This window comes from Danio rerio, chromosome 4 (assembly GCF_052040795.2).
Source record: "Danio rerio strain M-AB ecotype USA chromosome 4, GRCz13ab, whole genome shotgun sequence".
In the NCBI taxonomy this organism is placed as follows: Eukaryota; Metazoa; Chordata; class Actinopteri; order Cypriniformes; family Danionidae; genus Danio; species Danio rerio.
This window is the reverse complement of record NC_141024.2, coordinates 38,965,965-38,980,487: the sequence shown is the minus strand read 5'-3', so window position 1 is coordinate 38,980,487 and position 14,523 is coordinate 38,965,965. Positions and strand designations below refer to the sequence as shown.

Here is a 14,523-nt window from a genome sequence, read left to right as displayed (position 1 = left end):
TTCTAAGTAGTGCATTTATAAATAGCCAGTAAATATTTAAGCATTTGTATCCTTAAGAATGCTGATTTACCAATGATTTTAATGAAACTTGTGATTACATTTAATTCATTCTTTATTCTTAACACCAGTAGCATGAAGTAGAATGATCCAAACGAGCAGCTTAAGTAATATATTATTCTAATTGGCCAACGCATTTGACCGGAAATAAAACCTTTGACCAATGAAAAACCTTTTGCCACGCCCATACCGGAAAAAACTTTCGACCAATGAAAGACCTTTTACCACGCCCCTACCGCTTGCCACACCCATTTCTCCGGGCTGCAGTTACCCCCTACTCAACCGCTTTGAGGGGGGACCTTTCAAGTAGTTTTCGGCGTCAGAACAGACTCTTCTAGCGACGGGTGGGCAGGCCTTCCACAAGCGCGCGCGGCTCTACTGGAGCCAAAGAGGCTTGACAAAAGGACGAGGAAGAGAGGGAAGCGCCGCTCCAGCCGGGTCCGACGCTACCGCCTGAACTCTGTCTTGAACCACTGTGCTCAGGGGAGAGCGCGAACGCAGTCCCCCACTACCAGAATTTATGCAGTTGAGATTCCCACATTTGGGGAATTCGCAGGGGTCAGCGTGGCCGGAGTGCAATGGCCAAGCCTCGCCCTGGGTGAACCACCTTCTTGATCATGGTATCTCCCCTGCCAGGTAAGTATGAGTTGCCGGTGCTTCCCTCTCTTCCTTGTCCTTTGCTTAGCCTCTTTTGCTCCAGTAGAGCTGCGTGCGCCTGTGGAAGGCCTGCCCACCCGTCGCTAGAAGAGTCTGTTCTGATGCCGAAAACTACTCGAAAGGTCCCCCCTCAAAGCGGTTTGACCAGGTGAAGGAACACGCAAAGAGAGCCCCCGGTGGCTTTTGTCCGCCAAGCGAGTGTGCCCTGTGGAATGTCAGAATTTTATCTGCCGGCCTGCCGCTGTTACTGACAGAACGAGTGCAGGCCTTGAGAAAGGTCATCATTTTATCTGCCATTAAGTAAGCGAACGCTTCTGCTCGGATCAGAGGTAACTTTATTTCAAGGACTGCAATCTTTTGCAGACGTCTGTGGCGTTTTGGGCAGAGGGACGCTTCTAAACCAATCTGAACCAGAGGCAATTTGGCAGCCAGCCGTCGGTGGTTTCCCGTCTCAGGAATGTAAGGTGCTTGCAGCGGGAGGTTGTTTCGTTAGCGCTTCCGCTTTCGTCAGTGAAGTTCTTTTGCGGAACGTTTGTAGATCCCGTCGTCTTCTTCAAGCTATGTCGTTTGAGCACTGTGCTGATAGGCTGACGTAAGAAAACAGGACACAAAATATACAAGGCAAGAGTGCAAAGCACGGAGCTCTAGGCAAAGGCGGTCCGAACCGCAGTAAAGCAGGAGGTCGACATGTCCAAATAGACCAAATCAGAAACTAAACCGAGAAAAACGGCATCTGTAGAGAAAGAAAACAGATGGAGGAAAAGAAAGAAAGAACAGGAGGATCCCCTCCCCTCCCCCAATAGAGGGTCTCTTATCCCCAGATCGAATGCATCCAGTGGAATCCATGTGTTGGCAGCCCCATCTGATGACAAAACACAAAGCAAGCATCCGGAGGAAGCTCAAACTCTTCATGCGTTGCCACAGTTACTAGCGAGTGGTTTGCAAGCACAGGCACGTCTGCTGCAAGTACAGCGCCGTCAGGAGACAGGGGTTGCTGGCCCATTCCCCATGCTCGGTGGCTGGGCATCACCGTCCTGGAGTACGGCCGATAGAAAACGGCGGCTGACGGCAGAATTTTTTGAAAAATAACAAAAAATGAAATATTTTTGAAAAATAACAAAAAATGAAAATTTTTGAAAAATCACAAAAAAAAGAACATTTTTGGAAAAATAACAAAAGATGAAGATATTTTGAAAAATCACAAAAAATAACATTTTTTTGAAAAATAACAAAAAATGAAATTTTTTTGAAAAATAAAAAATCGAAATTTTTTGAAAAATCACAAAAAATGAAAATTTTTGAAAAATCATAAAAAAAAAAAATTAAAATTTTTGGAAAAATAATAAAAAATGAAGATTTTTTGAAAAATCACCCAAAATGACATTTTATTGGAAAAAAAAAACAAAAAATGAAGATTTTTTTGAAAAATCACCAAAAATGACATTTTTTTGAAAAATAACAAAAAATGAAAATTTTTTGAAAAATAACAAAAAATGCAATTTTTTTGAAAAATCACCAAAAGTGAACATTTTTTGAAAAATAAAAAATGAAAAATTTTTGAAAAGTAAAAAATCGAAATTTTTTTGAAAAATAACAAAAAATCGAAATTTTTTGAAAAATCACAAAAAATGCAAATTTTTTGAAAAATAACAAAAAATGAACATTTTTTTGAAAAATAACAAAAAATGAACATTTTTTGAAAAATCACAAAAAATGAAATTTTTTTTGAAAAATCACTAAAAATGAACATTTTTTGAAAAATAACAAAAATAAATTTTTTTTGAAAAAACAAAAAATCGAAATTTTTTGAAAAATCACAAAAATGAAAATATTTTGAAAAATAACAAAAATGCAAATTTTTACAAAATAACAAAAAATGAACATTTTTTTAAAAAAATAACAAAATATAATTTTTTTTTGAAAAAACAAAAAATCGAAATTTTTTGAAAAATCACAAAAATGAAAATATTTTGAAAAATAACAAAAATGCAAATTTTTGAAAAATAACAAAAAATGCAAATTTTTTGAAAAATAACAAAAAATGCAATTTTTTGAAAAATCACAAAAAAATCGAAATTTTTTAAAAATAACAAAAATTGAAAAATTTTGAAAATCACAAAAAAATGAATTTTTTGAAAAATCACTAAAAATGACATTTTTTGAAAAATAACAAAAAATCGAAATTTTTTGAAAAATAACAAAAAATGAAAATTTTTTGAAAAATAACAAAAAATGAAATTTTTTTGAAAAATAAAAAAAATCGAAATTTTTTCAAAAATCACAAAAAATGCAAATTTTTTGAAAAATAACAAAAAATGAACCTTTTTTGAAAAATCACAAAAAATGAATTTTTTTTTAAAAATCACAAAAAATAAAAATTTTTTGAAAAATAACAAAAAATGACATTTTTTTGAAAAATAACAAAAAATGCAAATTTTTTGAAAAATAACAAAAAATGAAAATTTTTTGAAAAATAACAAAAAATCGAATTTTTTTTTAAAAATCACCAAAAATGAACATTTTTTGAAAAATCACCAAAAATAATTTTTTTTTTGAAAAATCACAAAAAATGAACATTTTTGGAAGAATAACAAAATTAATTTTTTTTTGAAAAATAACAAAAAATCGAATTTTTTTGAAAAATCACAAAAATTGCACATTTTTTGAAAAATAACAAAAAATGACATTTTTTTGAAAAATTCAATTCAATTCAATTCAATTCAGCTTTATTTGTATAGCGCTTTTACAATGTAGATTGTGTCAAAGCAGCTTCACATAAATGGTCATAGTAATTGGAACAGTGTGGTTCAGGTTTTAGTGTTTAAGTTCAGTTCAGTTCAGTTTAGCTCTGTTCAGTGTGATTTAATCATTACTGAGAGTTCAAACACTGAAGAGCAAATTCAACGATGCGTAGCTCTACCAATCCTGAACCATGCGAGGCAGTGGCGACAGCGGAGAGGGAAAAAAAACTTCACCTGATGGGAGTGAAGAAAAAAAACCTTGAGAGAACCAGACTCAGTTGGGCACGACCATTTTAATTTCTCCGCTGGCCAAAAGTCATGTGCAGAACTTCATTCGCCGTGGTTTATGCTGGAAGATGGCCTCAATGAAGACTCGTCTGTCCCTGGAGCGTCGCTGGAATCAGACTCATGTTCTCCACTCCCCACGACCATCAGCGCAGCAGCAGCTCAGGATATGGCCTGGTCCCGGATATGGAATCCTTGGGATCATCACGTCGCTGGTCTTGGATCCAATCAGTGACTCCGCCTAATCTGAGGACCTCGGGATGAGTATCCCCAGGTGAAAATAGAGAATAAAGAGAATAATTAGCGTAGCTGCTGTTCATAGTGTATATAAGCAAGATGTAGAAGCCAGTGTGGAACCTGCTAGGTGATGCACTGAGTGTATGCTTTACTAAACAGATAGGTCTTTAATCTAGTTTTGAACTGGGAGAGTGTGTCTGAGCCTCGGACATTACCAGGAAGGCTATTCCAGAGTGTAGGAGCCATGAAAGAGAAGGCTCGACCTCCTTTACTTGATTTTGCTATTCTAGGTACTACCAGAAGCCCTGAATTTTGAGATCTTAAGGAGCGAGTTGGTTCGTAGCGAGACAGAAGGTTGGTTAGATAAACAGGAGCTAGATTATTTAGAGCTTTATAGGTGAGAAGTAATATTTTAAATTCAATACGAAATTTAACAGGCAGCCAGTGTAAGGAGGATAAAATTGGGGTTATATGATCATATTTTCTAGACCTGGTCAGAACTCTGGCTGCTGCATTTTGCACTAATTGAAGTTTGTTAATAGAGGATGCTGGGCAGCCAGCAAATAGAGCATTACAGTAATCCAGTCTCGAAGTCATAAAAGCATGGACTAGCTTTTCTGCATCTGAGATGGATAGCATATTTCGTAATTTAGCGATATTTCTCAGATGAAAGAAGGCAGTTTTTGTGACATGGGATATATGATTTTTAAAAGTTAGATTGCTGTCTAATATGACACCCAAATCTTTTATAGTAGAGCTAAAGCTAACTTTGTATCCCTCTAATTGTAAATTGAGTTGCGAGATCTGCTGTGTGCAAGATTTAGGCCCAATAAGTAATAATTCTGTTTTGTCTGAGTTTAAGAGAAGAAAATTGTTGGTCATCCAGTCTTTGATGTCTTTGATACACTCAGTTAGTTTAGAAAGTTCAGACGTCTCGTCAGGTTTAGTGGAAATATATAATTGAGTATCATCTGCATAGCAGTGAAAGCTGATCCCATGTCTTCTAATAATGTCTCCCATAGGTAGCATATAAATTGTAAACAGTAAAGGGCCTAAAACTGATCCTTGAGGCACCCCATACTTTACTGGGCAGATTTGTGAAGGCTGTCCATTAAGATTTACAAACTGGTAGCGGTCAGTTAAGTATGACTTAAACCATTGTAGAGCCTGTCCCTGGACACCTGTAGACTTTAAGCGATTTATGAGGATATTGTGGTCAAAATGACAAAAAATGACATTTTTTTGAAAAATGACAAAAAATGAAAATATTTTGAAAAATAAAAAAATGAAAATTTTTGGAAAAATAACAAAAAATGAAATTTTTTTTGAAAAATAACAAAAAATCGAAATTTTTTGAAAAATAACAAAAAATGAAATTTTTTTAAAAAATAACAAAAAATGAAAATTTTTTGAAAAATAACAAAAAATGAAATTTTTTTTGAAAAATAACAAAAAATCGAAATTTTGTGAAAAATAACAAAAAATGAAAATTTTTTAAAAAATAACAAAAAAATGAAAATTTTTTGAAAAATAACAAAAAATCGAAATTTTTTTGAAAAATCACAAAAAATTACATTTTTTTTGAAAAATCACCAAAAATGATTTTTTTTGAAAAATCACCAAAAATGAACATTTTTTGAAGAATAACAAAAAATATATATTTTTTGAAAAATAACAAAAAATGTAAATTTTTTGAAAAATAACAAAAAATGTAAATTTTTTGAAAAATCACAAAAAATGACATTTTTTGAAAAATAACAAAAAATGTAAATTTTTTGAAAAATAACAAAAAATGTAAATTTTTTGAAAAATCACAAAAAATGACATTTTTTGAAAAATAATAAAAAATGAAAATTTTTTGAAAAATAACAAAAAAATCGATTTTTTTTTTAAAAATAATAAAAAATGAAATTTTTTTGAAAAATCACTAAAAATAACATTTTTTTGAAAAATAACAAAAAATCTAATTTTTTTGAAAAATCACCAATAATGAACATTCTTTGAAAAATCACAAAAAATGAAATTTTTTTGAAAAATCACCAATAATGAACATTCTTTGAAAAATCACAAAAATGAAACATTTTTGAAAAATAACAAAAAATGATTTTTTTTTGAAAAATAACAAAAAATGTAATTTTTTAGAAAAATCACAAAAAATCGCAATTTTTTGAAAAATAACAAAAAATGCAAATTTTTGGAAAAATAACAAAAAATCTAAATTTTTTGAAAAATAACAAAAAATGCAAATTTTTCGAAAAATCGCAAAACATGAATTTTTTTTGAAAAATCACAAAAAATGAAAAATTTTAGAAAAATCGCAAAAAATGAAAATTTTCTGAAAAATCACAAAAAAATGAAATTTTTTTGAAAAATCACCAATAATGAACATTCTTTGAAAAATCACAAAAATGAAACATTTTTGAAAAATAACAAAAAATTATTTTTTTTTGAAAAATAACAAAAAATGTAATTTTTTAGAAAAATCACAAAAAAATCGCAATTTTTTGAAAAATAACAAAAAATGCAAATTTTTGGAAAAATAACAAAAAATCAAAATTTTTTGAAAAATAACAAAAAATTAAAATTTTTTAAAAAATAACAAAAAATGCAAATTTTTCGAAAAATCGCAAAACATGAATTTTTTTTAGAAAAATCGCAAAAAATGAAAATTTTCTGAAAAATCACAAAAATGAAAATATTTTCAAAAATCACAAAAAATGCTAGTTTTTTGAAAAATCACAAAAATGCTAATTTTTAAAAAAATAACAAAAAATGAAATTTTTTTGAAAAATCACCAAAAATAAAATTTTTTTTGAAAAATCACAAAAAATAAACATTTTTGGAAAAATCACAAAAAATTTTCATTTTTTGAAAAATCACAAAAAATCACCAAAAATTAAAATTTTTTTGAAAAATCACAAAAAAATGTTAGTTTTTTAAAAAATAACAAAAAATGAAAATTTTTTGAAAAATCACAAAAAATGCTAGTTTTTTAAAAAATCACCAAAAATGAAAATTTTTTGAAAAATCACAAAAAAATGAATTTTTTTTGAAAAATCACCAAAAATATATATTTTTTTGAAAAATCACAAAAAATTTTCATTTTTTGAAAAATCACAAAAAATCACAAAAAAACGCAAATTTTTTGAAAAATCACAAAAAATGAAAAAATTTTTGAAAAATCACCAAAAATGAAAATTTTTTGAAAAATCACAAAAAATGCTAATTTTTAAAAAAATCACAAAAAAATGAAATTTTTTTGAAAAATCACCAAAAATGAAATTTTTTTGAAAAATCACCAAAAATGAAAATTTTTTGAAAAATCACAAAAAATGAAAATTTTTTGAAAAATCACCAAAAATATTTTTTTTTGAAAAATAACAAAAAATTAACATTTTTGGAAAATTCACAAAAAATTTTCATTTTTTGAAAAATCACAAAAAATCACAAAAAATGAAAAATTTTTGAAAAATAACAAAAAATGAAATTTTTTTGAAAAATCACAAAAATCACAAAAAATAAACATTTTTTGAAAAATCACCAAAAATGATTTTTTTTTTGAAAAATCACAAAAAATCGAAATGTTTTGAAAAATAACAAAAAAATAAAAAATTTTGAAATATCACCAAAAAAGATTTTTTTGAAAAATCACCAAAAATGAAAATTTTTTGAAAAATTACAAAAAAATGAAAATTTTTTGAAAAATAACAAAATATCGAAATTTTTTGAAAAATCACCAAAAATGAACATTTTTTGAAAAATCACCAAAACTGAACATTTTTTGAAAAATCACAAAAAATGACATTTTTTGAAAAATCACAAAAAATGAAATTTTTTTGAAAAATCACAAAAATGATTTTTTTTTTAAAAATCACCAAAAAAGAAAATTTTTTTGAAAAATAACAAAAAATGAACATTTTTTGAAAAATAACAAAAAATCGAAATTTTTTTAAAAATCACAAAAAATTATTTTTTTTGAAAAATCACCAAAAATGAACATTTTTTGAAAAATCACATAAAATGAAATTTTTTTGAAAAATCACAAAAAATGAATTTTTTTTTGAAAAATCACCAAAAATGAACATTGTTTGAAAAATACCACAAAAATGAATTTTTTTTGAAAAATCACAAAAAATTTTCATTTTTTGAAAAATAAAAAATGAAATTTTTTTGAAAAATCACAAAAAATGAACATTTTTGGAAAAATCGCAAAAAAATGAAAGTTTTTTCGAAAAATTGCAAAAAATCACAAAAAATGAAAATTTTTTGAAAAATCGCAAAAAAAAGAATTTTTTTAAAAAAAAATCGCAAATCACAAAAATTTAAATTTTTTTGAAAAATCACAAAAAATGCAAATTTTTTAAAAAATAACAAAAGATGAAAATTTTTTGAAAAATCACCAAAAATGAAAATTTTTGGAAAAATCACAAAAAATGAATTTTTTTTAAAAATCACCAAAAATAAAAAATCTTTGAAAAATCACAAAAAATGAACATTTTTGGAAAAATCACAAAATTTTTTTTTTTGAAAAATCACAAAAAATGAAAATTTTTTGAAAAATCACAAAAAATCACAAAAAAATGCAATTTTTTGGAAAAATAACAAAAAATGAAAATTTTTTGAAAAATCGCAAAAAAATGAAAACTTTTTGAAAAATCGCAAAAAAATGAATTTTTTTGAAAAATAACAAAAAAAAAACAAAAAATGAAAATTTTTTGAAAAATAACAAAAAATGAACATTTTTCAAAAAAACACAAAAAATGCTTAATTTTGGGAAAAATCATATTCACGTTAAAGTCAAAATTATAAGCGCTCCTGGGAATTATTTTTTTTATAAATATTTCCCAAATTATGTTTAACAGAACAAGGAATTTTAACAGTATTTCCTATATTTAACAGTATTTCCTATAATATTTTTTCTTCTAGGCTTATTTTTTTTTTAATTTTAGCTAGAATAAAAGCAGGTTTAAATATTTTGAAACCAATTTAAGGTCAATATTATAAGCCCCCTTAAGCATTATATATTTTTGATTGTCTGCTGAAGAAACTACTGTTATACCATGACTTGCCTTATTACCCTAATTAAGCCTTTAAACTGCACTTTAATCTGAATGCTTGTATTTTGAAAAATATCTTGTTAAATATTATATACTGTCATCATAGCAAAGATAAAAGAAATCAGTAATTAAAAACGAGATATTAAAACTATTATGTTCAGTAATAAGTTTTAAAAAAAACTTCTTTCCATGAAACAGAAATTGGGCAGGAAAAGGGTTGCTAATATTCAGGAGGGTTAATAATTCTGACTTCAAGTGTATATATACAGTTTTTTTCCACCCTGCAAAGGAAAGAGAAATAAATACAACAGAATAAAAATATTAAACAAACTGTGCTTTAAGCATCTTCACTGTAAGAAAAACACTTTAGCTACAGCAGTCCTTTAGTCAAGACTAGTGAGGGATTTTTCTCGTTGTTTGATTAATAATCATAAAAACAGGCGGCAGCAAGAATATTTTTCGTTGTCTCTTTGGTTTCTCTTTCACGTGTCTTTTGATCCTCAACTCGTTTGTTTATTACACAAATGAGGGTTAATAAAAAATAATCACTAAACACCGCGTTGACACCTATTTGACCATTAAAGCTCTCGCGTTAAGATGACTTTAGATGTCTGCGCTCCTCTGCTCGTCTTAGTTTGCGAAAGCTGACCGGCCGTATGCTTCTGACTGAGTGTGCGTGCTGCACACACACATAAGCACGCACTCTTCCGCGCTTTTAAGAGCAACACATGTACAACTGGAAAGGGGACGATATATGATGCAATAATCTTTATCTCGAATAATGCTTTTATTATAATTGTTTGAAATCGAAATCGGATTTTCGATTAATTTTACAGCCCTATATAATAGTGGAGCATTTTTATTCCTACCTCTACACTTATCCTCTCCTGCGCCCCCCTTGTGAACTCTTGTGGACCCCAGGTTGGGAACCACTGCTCTATGGTGTCTTTGATCATTTCCATGATTAGATTTTCTCTGAACTTTTTTTGTGTCAGAGGGGTTTTGTTTTGGAGATTTGAAAGCTCCCTGTGAATAATGTTTACGACAGCAATGTCAATAAAATGTAAGAAGAAGGTCTTGTACCATTTTCTGGTTTTATGGAGAATATTGTAATAACCAATCATTGCTTCAGAGTAGTCAACACCACCCATGTATTTGTTGTACTCCAGCACCACTGTAGGAACAGGAATCTGTTCCCTTCTCCATTTACCTTCATCATTCTTCACCCGTCGGTTCACTGTACGATTTGTGAATTGTTGAACACATGGTGACCTCCCTGGTGTCCATCCATTTCACAAACAGTATCTCTCCATCCCTAATCCACCAAATGTCCCCTTTTTTAGCCTTTTTGCCTAGGTCATTGATTTTACTTTTCGGAAAGCCTTGCCTGTTTTGGCGTATGGTTCCACATGCCTGGGTGTTTTTCAAAAGTAAATTACTTAGGAGGGCTGGGCTGGTATAAAAATTGTCCGTAAATACCTGATATCCCTGTCCTAGAATTGAGAAATCTAAAAGTTGTTTGACCGACTCATAGCTAGCCTTTTCCAGATACAGAGGTGGATTTTCCTTCATATGCAAAAAAGTTCCAGGTATATCCACAAATTGAATCAGCACAGACAAATAGTTTGTATACCCACTTTGTCGGCTTGTCCTTCATATATTGCTTCAAACTAATCCTGGCCTTAGAGGCAACCATACGTTCATCAACAGCTATCTGCATGAGGGGATGAAAGTTGGTTTTATTTTGCAGAGTCTGTCGTAGTCTGGGGTTCCCTTTTTTGTTGATTAGCTTCATCGTCCTTTAGGTTAGACAGATGAAGGTTCCAAGATATGGACAGATAACGAGCCCGTGACAGCAAATTGTGGAAAGGGAAATTTGTAAATGTCCAACCTTGCCCAGTAGTCTATTAATGTCTTTGATTTTTTTTCAGTCCCATGTATAGTAGAATTCCAATATAAATTAAGTATTTGACGGTGAGCGATATCCACAGGAACTTTTTGCCAGCATTAGCCCTTTGTGCAGCATGTTCATTTGTGTTTCTTATTTTTGTGTCCACGACAGATGTGGAGAAAGCTCAAGTGGCGAGTAGCTTGACGTAGTGACCAGCTGAGGCCCTGGTGTACGTATTGGGGCAAAGGCTATTACTGCTGGTTCCTCATCTGTCTCTGATATATTATGCCAACTTTCCTCACCAGAAGCAGCAGCAGCAGCCTGCTGAGATCCACTCCCCCGTGCTGATGATCCAGCTCTGCCTCTAGCTCTACCTCTGCCCCTGTGCCTTCTCTGCCCAGATGTAGTGGGGGTTGCAGTGGGGGAAGTGGTGGGAGTTGTGCTGGGCCGAGGTGTGCATGTTGAAGTTGAGGGGCTTGTTTGCCTGTCCCTCGTTCAAGGAATCCATTCATCATTATCATCTTTATTTGATGAACTACGACTGCAACACAAACAAACATAGGTGTATGCAAGTGTTAGCTTATATAATATAAGCTAGTAAACATCTGGACACTCGTTTCTCGCTATTTCAGTTGTGACGAACACAAACAACAACAATAGCCAGCGCACGAGGCGCAGTGTGCGATAGAGGAAAAAAAAGCATCTAGCAAGCGCGATCATGAACAATACATTATGATACAAATAAATATATTGTATATATACAACTTTTTACGCACTCTTGTTTTGGACACCTCTCTTCCCGTTGGTCATGCAATATCTCAGTCACTGATTGGCTGATCAAGGCTTGCGATACATCAGTGTAAAGCCGAGAATCTCATCTTCAATTATATATAGTACATCTGGATAGGTTGAAGCTATCATATTTTCCCAAATTTTGGAATATCTTGACCCTAATTTGTTATGTTTGGCACTTACAAGACACAGCAGGGGTTTACTGATGCACACTTCCTCAGAAATGCTGAAAATAGACTCAATTTGCAGAGGACAACCTAGGGTAAAAGATGATGTAACTTGTTTACCTATCTGTGCTATCTCCGGCAGCTCATGGAGCAAATAAGCAATAATTTCTCTTGTATGTTTACAAAAAATGAGTTTATACTTGATGATTCATTCGAAGACTGTTGGATATGTGATTGTAAATCAATAAAAATAGCAATAGATCATTATTATTGGTAATGAGAGCTTTAATTTGATGTATTACTTGCCAATCTGTGTCTTATATTAGCAATGTGAAAAATATGCATACTGAACAATGTACAAAATGGGGGCTTGAGATAGTGTAAATTAAGTGTAAATAATTTTGTTACAGTACAACAAATATCAAACTGATGTGTATCAGTTGAAAATAGACATTCTAAGCTTTCACCCAGTAGGTCATATGGTGTTATTGATGCAGGCAGACCTCTTAAATCTATAGTTATTACCCTGATGACGTCATTTTGTCCCTGGTACCAGGCACGCAGAGTTTAATGCCGAGTTCAGACTGCATGATTTTCAAAGTAGTCATGTCACAGATGTTTTCACACTGCATGACCATCTGGGCTTGCGCTTCGTCGCTGCTTTGTTTACACTGCAAGATGGATCAGTGACAGGGACTTTCACATTGCATGACTTTACTATAGGAAGAATCGCCGACAACTTCGTCCAAACTACGTCTCACAGCCAAAAACACTTAGTATATCTTTTGTTATTAACTACATAATGAGAAAGAAGCCTTTAATGGGGAAGAACATTTACATTTTTGGTCACCTGGGTTTTAAAGGGAATTAGCCATTTCTCCTCAACGTTGATAATAAACTAATTTCTTTCTGTATTAAACGTCAAACAGACACAGTTGCTCCTGAGTCCTGTCAAATCTCCACTAGTTTTTCCTCCATTTCGTGGGTCCAAATAAACCGAAAAAGAGAGCTTTTAACTTCTCCCCCAGCCTCCCGCTGGCCTGCAGCAGCTATACACACACGCACGCACAAGAAATTGCTGCTCTCTCATTGGCTGTAGGCGATCACTGATGTTATTTTCAGTAAAAACTTGCCAACAGCTCCAGATATTTAGCATGCCAAATATCTCACAGGCATCGGCGACTCATCTGCGATTCTCTCAGATCGCGTCTTTGAAAGTTCATACTGTGTGATTGTCACTCACGTGCAAGAGCAGTGATTTGCCTGTGATTTCAGGCATTTGTCGGCGATTTCTCAAAACCTGTCGGCGAGCCAAAATCGGGGCTAAAATCACGCAGTCTGAACTAGGCATAAGTGGTTAATGAACTTACTACTTGTTTGCTGTTTTTATATCCTAGATCAGTGTAAAGGTATTTATTAAATCCTGTTAGAAGGGAGTGGTCAATGGAGTGCTTATTGTATAAGTTTTTTTTGACCACTTCCACCCTCACGGAAGAGGTAAACATCGGTCCACCAGTGCTGAAATAGAAAAGCAGGTGAGCAAAATGACTTTGTATATTAAAGAGAAATCATTTCCACAGTGTACATTTAATTTCTGGGAATGCCGATTTGAAACTGTACCTCTGGTAGTACTCTCCAGAGCTCTTGTCAGATAAGGGCTCATTTGGAGGCTCCAATTGACTTTCTGCACCTCCAGAGCTTTGAGGCACAGAAGATGTTGTCGATCGAGCTGATTCTGGGAGGACTGAAGGTAAGTTATTAATCACCAACCCCCTTGACTGCATCTCCGCAATCATCCTAAAACAAGGATCATAAATAAGGTCAACAAGCAATAATTTATATTTATATCTAAATATGTGCAGATGTTTAATTTGAAGCCAGATTTATCAAATCAGAGAAGCATAACAGAGTTACAAACTTGGCAAGAGGATTAGTAGAGTTCAATATGTCACAATTTTTTCCAAACTCCCAGAACAGTCTTCTGTGACAGAATTCGGACAACTCTTTCTTAGCCTCTATGACGACAGCCTTGATCTCTGTCTCTGTCCCAGCCAGCAATGACATGTGGGGCCCAAATAAGGGCTTCATGGGTGTCAAATGTGGGCCCCATTATGGGCTTGCACCCGGGAACCACATTGGGGCCAGCCGGGGGAAGCCCAGACGTACTAAAAGTGGGACCTGTAATGGTACTGCATGGGTCCTAACTGGGCTATTCATGCCAAACCCATTAAGGCCCCACCTGCCCAAAGGGGTTTTAAGTGGGTTTCCACCCGGGATCTACATGGTGGCCAGCCGTGGATGCCTAGATGGGTTTTAAGTGGGATCTTTGAGAATCTTATGAGTGTCTTAACCGGGCAATTCATGAAAGACCCAGTTGGACCCCACCTGCTTAAAGGGTTTTAAATGGGCTTGCACTTGGGATTCACATGGGGGCCAGCCATGATGCCCGATGGGTTTTAGGTGGGATCTGTAAGGGTCTTATCTGTGTAATTCATGTCAGACCCATTTGGGCCCCACCTGCCTAAAGGGGTTTAAAGTGGGCTTGCACCAGGATTCAACCGTGGAAGCCCAAATGGGCTTGAAGTGGGTTCTGTAAGCAACTTATGTTTATCCTAACTGGGCAATTTATGAAAGGCCTA

General features: G+C 32.6%; 1 long non-coding RNA gene and 1 other non-coding gene across 2 annotated transcripts in view; both read right to left on the bottom strand.

Moving 5' to 3' along the window:
- Nucleotides 1-14,523, bottom strand: part of LOC148680332 (uncharacterized) — a 406,127-nt gene that overhangs the window by 339,411 nt on the left and 52,193 nt on the right. The gene's annotated exons all lie outside the window — the stretch shown is intronic.
- LOC148680343 (U1 spliceosomal RNA) lies at nucleotides 538-701 on the bottom strand. The gene has a single exon (XR_015944308.1). It is a non-coding gene; the product is annotated as a U1 spliceosomal RNA (small nuclear RNA).